Raw genomic sequence first — 7,866 nt, forward strand, 5'->3', positions numbered from 1 at the left:
TCTCTAGCTGTATATGTAGCAGAAGATGGCCTAGTTGTCCATCATTGGGAAGACAGGCCCCTCGGTCTTACAAACTTTATATGCCTCAGTACAGGGGAACACCAGGGCCAAGAAGTGGGAATGGGTGGGTAGGGGAGTGGAGGGGGAGGGTATTGGGGACTTTTGGAAAAGCATTTGAAATGTAAATGAATAAAATACGTAATGAAAAATATTAAAAAAACAACAAAAAATAAAAACAAAAAATAACAAAACAACAACAAAAACATGGTATTATTTTATATTCTTGTTGATGTTTGTTTTGGGCATCTGGTTAGTTTAGTTTGTTTTGTATTAAGCTGCAAATGAGCATTCCCAAACAACAGTATTTAAATTGTACACACTCTATTTCATATTTATTTGAGTTTTAGCTTGCAGATAAAGTAAGTTCAAGAGACAAAATTTCCTGAGATAAAGTGGATCAGTACCTGGAAAAATGTGTTCTCTATTGTCTTGAGTTGATATTAACTGAAGACATTTATCCCTGAAGTATTTCAAAATGTATAAATAAACGTGTGTGTGTTTGTATGTGTGTGTCTGTGCATGCAATGCACACTTAATATCATGAAGACTTTAAGCTAAATTTTTATATCTCTCATCAATGAAGGTCAAAAAATATGTCATTTTCAAGACCAATGTACCTTTTTATACATAACTTGTTAATAAGTTCTCGCGCTATTGTCTCGCCAGCAAGAACACACATGCGAACAACCAGATCTTTTTGCAGCAATTCTTTATTACGCTAGCTTCAGCATGAAGAGAAAGACCCCGAGCCCCAAAAAGGCACTGCTTATACACACCTCAGGTGTGTCCACACCTGATTGGCTGCTCTCTCAGCACGCCCCGGGATAGGCAGTGACTTGGTGTGAACACACTCTTGCACATGCGCATATTGCTTGTTTACCAGTTAGGCCACATAGGCGCAGCAGAAACCTGCACCATCTTATAATGGTGATTACAGATTGATAAGGATGGCTTCCCACATCTCCCCCTTTTTGTTTTATTAAGACGAGGCTGGTCTAGGCCTCTGCAGTTATGTCCATCTGCTGTGGCTCCTGTTTTAGGTCGTTCCTCTAATGTCACAGCCTAACCCGTCATAAGGTAACCCTATCACCACCGGGCCCCATGTCTTAGGTTGGTCTGTGCACGAGGAAAGTTGCCCGTCTCTGGATACCACACTGCTGTGTGACAATAACTGCTAGATGGCCTAGGGTGAACTCTACAAGTGAAGCCATCCCAAATTTTACATTGGTTTATTAGGAAAATCATGATCACCCTATCGCGTGCAAAGAGGAAACCTCAGCAATGTGCAAGGGCTGATCAATGATTGTCCAGTTTCTCTCATCCCAGTGCAATGGATCCATAAATCCACGGGATGCTAGAGCAGAGCAAACCAAAACTTGCCAATTACTATTTTAGCATGGATAACCACATTTCAGGGGAGGCCCCTTGTTCAATGGCCACAAGTGCTTGAGTGATCACGACCTTGTCACGTTTTTGTTGAGATCTGAGTTTGCAAACCAACCATAGCATAAACACTATCCCACAACATAAGGCTGCGCCAAACAATATAACCCCCACCCACTCCTTAAAATAAGAAAAAGCAGAGGTACGCCAAGAGGTAAAGTCTCCAAGGGTCACTAGTTCCACTCTGGTCCCATTAAGGTTCAGGATCTATATCTGCAGCCTTGTCTGCAACCTTTCCAGCTCCTGCGACCAATTCCCCTTCAGGTAATTCGATAGGTCTGTACTTCTAATAAAAGAATCATTAATATACCTAACGGTAGTAATGTACACATGCGGAGTGGATGCCACACAACTCATTTGTATGACATCCATCATCTGTTCCATGTTATGTTGTAAAATATCCATTCTCTAATTCGCTAACATTAACCCTGAGGCGATATGAGAATCCACCCTTTGCAGGGTAAGCAATGCCTCAGACATTTTTTCTGCTATCTGACTTATAGTGTCAGCAGTATTAATTTGATCTGCCCAATTAGAGATAATCTTTTTCTTTAAAAAATATACAGGGTGTAAAGGTGTAAAAGGTTTATCCACATTATGCACAAAGCATAGTGTATAATTTAAATGAAAACTAGTACTCTTATACACCCGTGGCTCTTGAGGAGTTTGTCGTGCATAAGGCACATCCAAAAAACATTCCTTTGCAAAAAAAAAAAAAAAAAAAAGATGGCAAGGTAGAAGAATTGGAATGTACTGGTAAAGGTACTGGCCATGATCTTACTATGGCCCACAAAGGTATACTTATCCTGGTCTCAATCATCAGGAGCAAGAAGATCATCTTGGGGTTCTTCTTGCTCTTTCATGGTCCTTGTTAGTCAAGTCGGGAGCCAATGTGGATTTTCTTCACCCTGTGGAAAAACACAAATAGCTCCCCGGGATCTGATTAAGATAGGATCCTGGCCATACCATTTATTATCAAGGACATTTTTCCATTTGACCATTTCCTTTGGCCTATCGGGCTCTGAAATATGATGATCAGCCGCAGAGTGACCATGCTCATCAAGATTTTAAAAATTAATAGTAAGGAGTGCCATGGAAACAGCTACTCTTGGTATGGAGGGTATTACTTCATAAACTCCCCCTTTTTGTTTTATTAAATAAGATTTGATAGTGCGATGAGCACGTTCCACAATGCCTTGTCCTTGCGGATTGTAAGAAGGCCAGTCAGATGTGAAACATTCATTTGATGGCAAAATTCTTGAAACTTATTAGAGACATATGCTGGCCCATTATCAGTTTTTAGAATTTTAGGTTTACCCCAAGCACTCCATGCCTCTAGGCAGTGCTGTATAACAAGTGAGGCTTTTTCACCTATCAAAGGTGTGGCAAACATGATGCCAGAACAAGTGTCAATTGAAACATGTAAATATTGACTTCTTCCAAAAGAAGGAACATGTGTGACATCCATTTGCCAGACCTGTAATGGCCTTATACCACGTGGGTTTATTCTCATATAAGGGGTAGGTAAGAATTCACAGCAATTTTGGCATTGAGTAACAATTTCTCTAGCTTTTTTTCTAGTTAATGCAAAGTGGCGGCATAAAGTTTCAGCCGTCACATGAAAGTGCTTATGAAATTCTTTCGCAGCTTCCCTTCATGAAGACAGGGCAACGGCTACAATTTTTGTTGCTTTATCTGCCAAATCATTCCCATGAGACATCGGACCTGGGAGGCCTGAATGTGCTCTAACATGAGTAATATAAACAGGATGTCTCCTGTTGAGTAAAACAGACTACATCTGTTGAAAAATGCCAGCAACTCTGCTAGAGGATTTAATTAATCCAGCTGCTTCAAGAGTATTAACTGCATTAACCACATAGGAAGAGTCAGACACAATATTAAGCGATCCTGGAAAGGCCTCAAGAACCTCCAGTACCACTAAACATTCCACAACTTGAGGTGAGGCTTCATTATATTGCTTAGATACTACCTTACCATGAACCACATAAGCACCTATACCAGTTTTTGATCCATCAGTGTACACTACAATCCCATCTGTGAGTGGATTCTTGGCTGTTATTTGTGGTGGAAACACTATAGACTGACTCAGGGCAAACTTTAAGATTGGATGCTTTGGGTAATGATTGTCAATCTGTCCTGAAAAGGAGGTGACTAAAATTGCCCAGTCATTAGATGTAGCTGCCAAGGTCTGAACTTGGACAGAGGTATATGGTACAATCAAAAGATAAGGTTCTTTTCCAAAATAAGTAATAGCTGGTTTTAACCCTTGAAGTGCAAGTTGTGCAACTGCATTAGGGTACCAATCTATTATCTTTGCAGGAGATGCATTAGGATGAATCCACAATAAAGGCCCATTTTGCCACAAAACTGCCCTTGGTAACTGTGCAGTTTTAAAGACACACAATTCAAAAGGCTTTGACTCATCAATGCGTTGCAATTGAGCATTTTGTAAAGCATCTTCCACAATTTGTAAAGCCTGACCAGCAGCGGGGGTAAGTGCCCTGGGGGTGGAGATGTGAGGGTCTCCTTCCAAGATATCAAATAAAGGCTTTGATTCTGCAGATGAGATTTTCAAAAATGGTCTTAAGCAATTTATATCTCCTAGCAATTTTTGAAAATCATTTAAAGTATTCAAATGATCTCTGCGAATCTCTAATTTCTGAGTAACAATCTTATCCGGGTAAATAATTGACCCTAAAAAGGTTCCCATCTGGGCAATTTGCACTTTCTCCATGGCAACATGTAATCCCCACTGTTCCAATGTTTTAATTAAAATGGGAAATGCCTCTTGCAATATTTTCAAATCTTTGCTGCACATCAAAATATCATCCATATAATGTATCAAAAGCAGCAATGAAAACTGATCTCTGATTGGTTTAAGTGCCAACTGCACATACAATTGACACATGGTGGGACTATTTGCCATTCCTTGAGGTAAAACTTTCCATTGATATGTCTTATCAGGCTCTGCATGATTACTTGCCGGGATAGTAAAGGCAAATCGTTGTCTATCCTGAGGAGACAAGGGGATGGAAAAGAAACAATCTTTAACATCTATAATTATAATTTCCCGATGTTTAGGTAAGGCTGAAAGCAATGGCAATCCTCATTGAACTGAGCCAAACAAACGCATTTGAGAGTTAATAGCTCTTAAATCATAAAAGAGTCTCCATCTTCCGGATTTCTTTTTAATCACGAAGATAGGAGTATTCCAAGGTGAATAAGAGGGTTCCAAATGTCCGAGTTGTAATTGCTCATTGACCAAATCTATAGCTGCTTCTAATTTTTTCAGAGGAAAGTGGCCATTGAGGAACCCACACAGCTTCCTCTATGAGCCATGGTATGGGTATTGTACCCTCAACGGCCCCTAGGAAAAACCCAGGCCTCTTCTTCCTATATTACCTTCTTGAGGGATTGGCTCCAATCTACCATTTTCTTTTTTTCCCAGCCCTTTTCCTTCTTTATAACCCATCTTCATCATCATTTGTGTGGCCGGCAAGGAATATTCATTAGCCAAGACCAGTCCTAAAGCTTGTAAGATATCTCTTCCCCAAAGATTGACAGGGAGAGGTAAAACATAAGGAACAAAATGTCCTGATTGACCTTCAGGAGCCTGCCACCTTAAGGAGCGTGAACTAACAGTGGGGCTAGCCTCATACCCTAAACCTTGTAAAGAGTGAGATGACTGTGTGAAGGGCCAAGTTTTCAGCCACCAATAAGAGGAGATAATACTCTTATCAGCTCCTGTATCTAAAATGCCTTTAAAGGGCTTTCCTTCTATTTGCAATTCCAGGGAGGGCCTAGAATCAAGACTCGTGATTAAATAAACTGAGTCATTTCCAGAGGAGCCAAACTTTCTGATGCCCGGAGGGAGGCCGGAAGAGGGAAATCGATTATGCAAGATTGGCAAGATCACTAACTGAGCAATCTTGTCTCCTTGGGAAATGGAATAAAACACCCTGAGGGCAAGAACAGAGAACGGGAAGTTCTCCTTCATAATCTTGATCTATAACTCCAGGGTGAACAATAAGTCCTTGTAATGTCAGAGAACGACCCAATATCAGACCTACACTTCCTGCTGGCAGGGGTCCTTTAAAGTCTGTGGGAACAGGTTGTACATCCATTTGTGGCATTAACATGATTCGGGAGGCGGAACGGAGTTCCAATCCTGCCGAGCCTTCTGTTGCCCTACGGACCGTGGAGTCCATCTGTTGATCACTGGAGTCCCATATGTTTTGGGGCCCTGAGACCTGGGTCCCTGATACCCATTTTTTGACTCATCTTGATTATCTTTTGTCTGAATAAACCGTCCTCTGATATCCCGAACTGAACAGCATTCACTGGCCCAATGCTTACCCTTCCCACATTTTGTACACAGTCCTGGTGTTTTCTGCCAAACAGGAGCACGACAATCCCTCTTTAAGTGTCCTGGCTTACCACAGTTATAAAAAACTCTGCACTCCACTATATTCGAGCGCCTTTGCCATTGCAGAATGGCAGCCGCGAAACCTGCATTAGAGAGTGGTCCTCCAAGCTCTTGGCAAATCCTTAGCCAGTCCTGCAATCCTTTGCTCTTTCTAGATGTAATTGCTGTCCTGCACACCTGTGAAGCCTGTTCAACGACCAGCTGCTTTATTAGGGGCATTGCCTGCTCTGGATCCCCAAAGATTCTTCCTGCAGTGTCCATCATCCTGGCTACAAATTCTGAAAATGGCTCTTGAGGTCCTTGTATAATATTTGTCAGATGTCCTCTTGCCTCTCCTTTCCTTGAAAGTGCTTTCCACGCTTTAATGGCAGCAGCTGAAACCTGAGCATATGCTCCCCAATTATAATTTCTCTGATTGGCTGCATATGGTCCCTAACCTGTCAGCAGATCAACCGTCCAATTTCTCTGATCACCTTCAGCTGTGGCATTAGCCCTTGCTTGCGTTTGAGAGGCATCATACCATAAGGCTTTCCATTCTAAATACTGTCCCATATTAGTGAGCACAGCCTTTGCCACCATTTGCCAGTCTCCCGGAGTCATGGCCAAAGTAGCAAGTCTTTCGACTTGAGATAAAGTAAAATTGGCACTAACTCCATAATTATGGACCAACTCGGCAAGTTCTTTGGTCTGTATGTGCTCCACAGACAACTCGTCCTCCATCTGCTGCCTCAAAGATAGGAAACATCTGCTGTAATTTTTGCCGCTCGTCTCGAGGGATAAAAGTATCTGAGCGAAAAATTTCCACATAAGGTGGAGGGGCACTAGAGCCTGAAGACTGAACAACCTGACCCTTGCTTCCATTCCTTTTGGACTTCCTCTCTGATTCGATAGGCCGTCTTTCATCAGGATGATATCTCTCTTCCTTATAACGAGCTGCTTCCTCCTCCAAATCTTCCTCATCAGTGGGACTAAGCTCCTCACTTGAATCTGAACCATCAAGTCCCAGAGCCTTAAGTTCCTTTACCGGATAAAGGCTCTTCTTTTTGGGGGCCTCTTTTACCACTCCTCTCTCTTCTCTCCCGGGGCATCTTTCCCCATTCTCTCACTTCCTGGGATCCAGGGTCCGTGGAAGGGCCTTTTTTCTTAGGTATACCCTTTTTTCTTTGAGCTCCTAATCTTTTACCCTGCTCTGTTTCTGACATGCTGTCTTGAACCTCCTCCACCACTCCCTGTCCTGCTTTCACTATAAGGAAAAGGATAAGTGCCACAAGAACAATTACGAAGGCTTCCACTGCCCCTTCTAGTTGTAGAGAAAGACCAGAACCAAACATGCCTCTCAGAGCTTACCTTGAAAAACTGACCTGGCTGCAGTTCTAAATCTGCCCCGCAAATGGAGGGTCTCGTAGGCGCCAGTGATGGTAAGCTGGTCCCAGGTTTCGGCACCACTTCTTGCATGCTATTGTCTAGCCAGCAAGAACACACACGCGAACAAACATATCCTTTTGCAGCAATTCTTTATTACACTAGCTTCACCATGAAGAGAAAGACCCCAAGCCCCAAAAAGGCACTGCTTATATACACCTCAGTGAGGCGTGTCCACACCTGATTGGCTGCTCTCTCAGCATGCCCCGGTATGGGCAGTGACTTGGCGCGAACTCACTCTTCCACATGTGCATATTGCTTGTTTACCAGTTAGGCCATGTAGGCACAGCGGAAACCTGCGCCATCTTACAATGGCGATTGCAGATTGACAGGGACAACTTCCCACATCAAGTAATGAACAAAACATTTTTTTCCTTCCAATCAAGAAGATATAGACATATTTTAGTAAAAAAATGCAACTTGTATGAAGTATGACATAGAAATCTGATAGTTTGTATTGATTTATATGTTATGCTATGATATGTACAATAATG

The 7,866-nt window shown here is 42.2% G+C and overlaps 1 pseudogene; it reads right to left on the reverse strand.

The window, feature by feature from the left end:
* Nucleotides 1-2,446: 2,446 nt before the first annotated feature.
* Nucleotides 2,447-7,405, reverse strand: LOC147001919 (igE-binding protein-like; annotated as a pseudogene).
* Between the last annotated feature and the right edge of the window lie 461 nt (nt 7,406-7,866).

Source organism: Mus caroli, unplaced genomic scaffold (assembly GCF_978045245.1).
Source record: "Mus caroli unplaced genomic scaffold, Mus_caroli_1 scaffold_12, whole genome shotgun sequence".
NCBI lineage: Eukaryota > Metazoa > Chordata > Mammalia > Rodentia > Muridae > Mus > Mus caroli.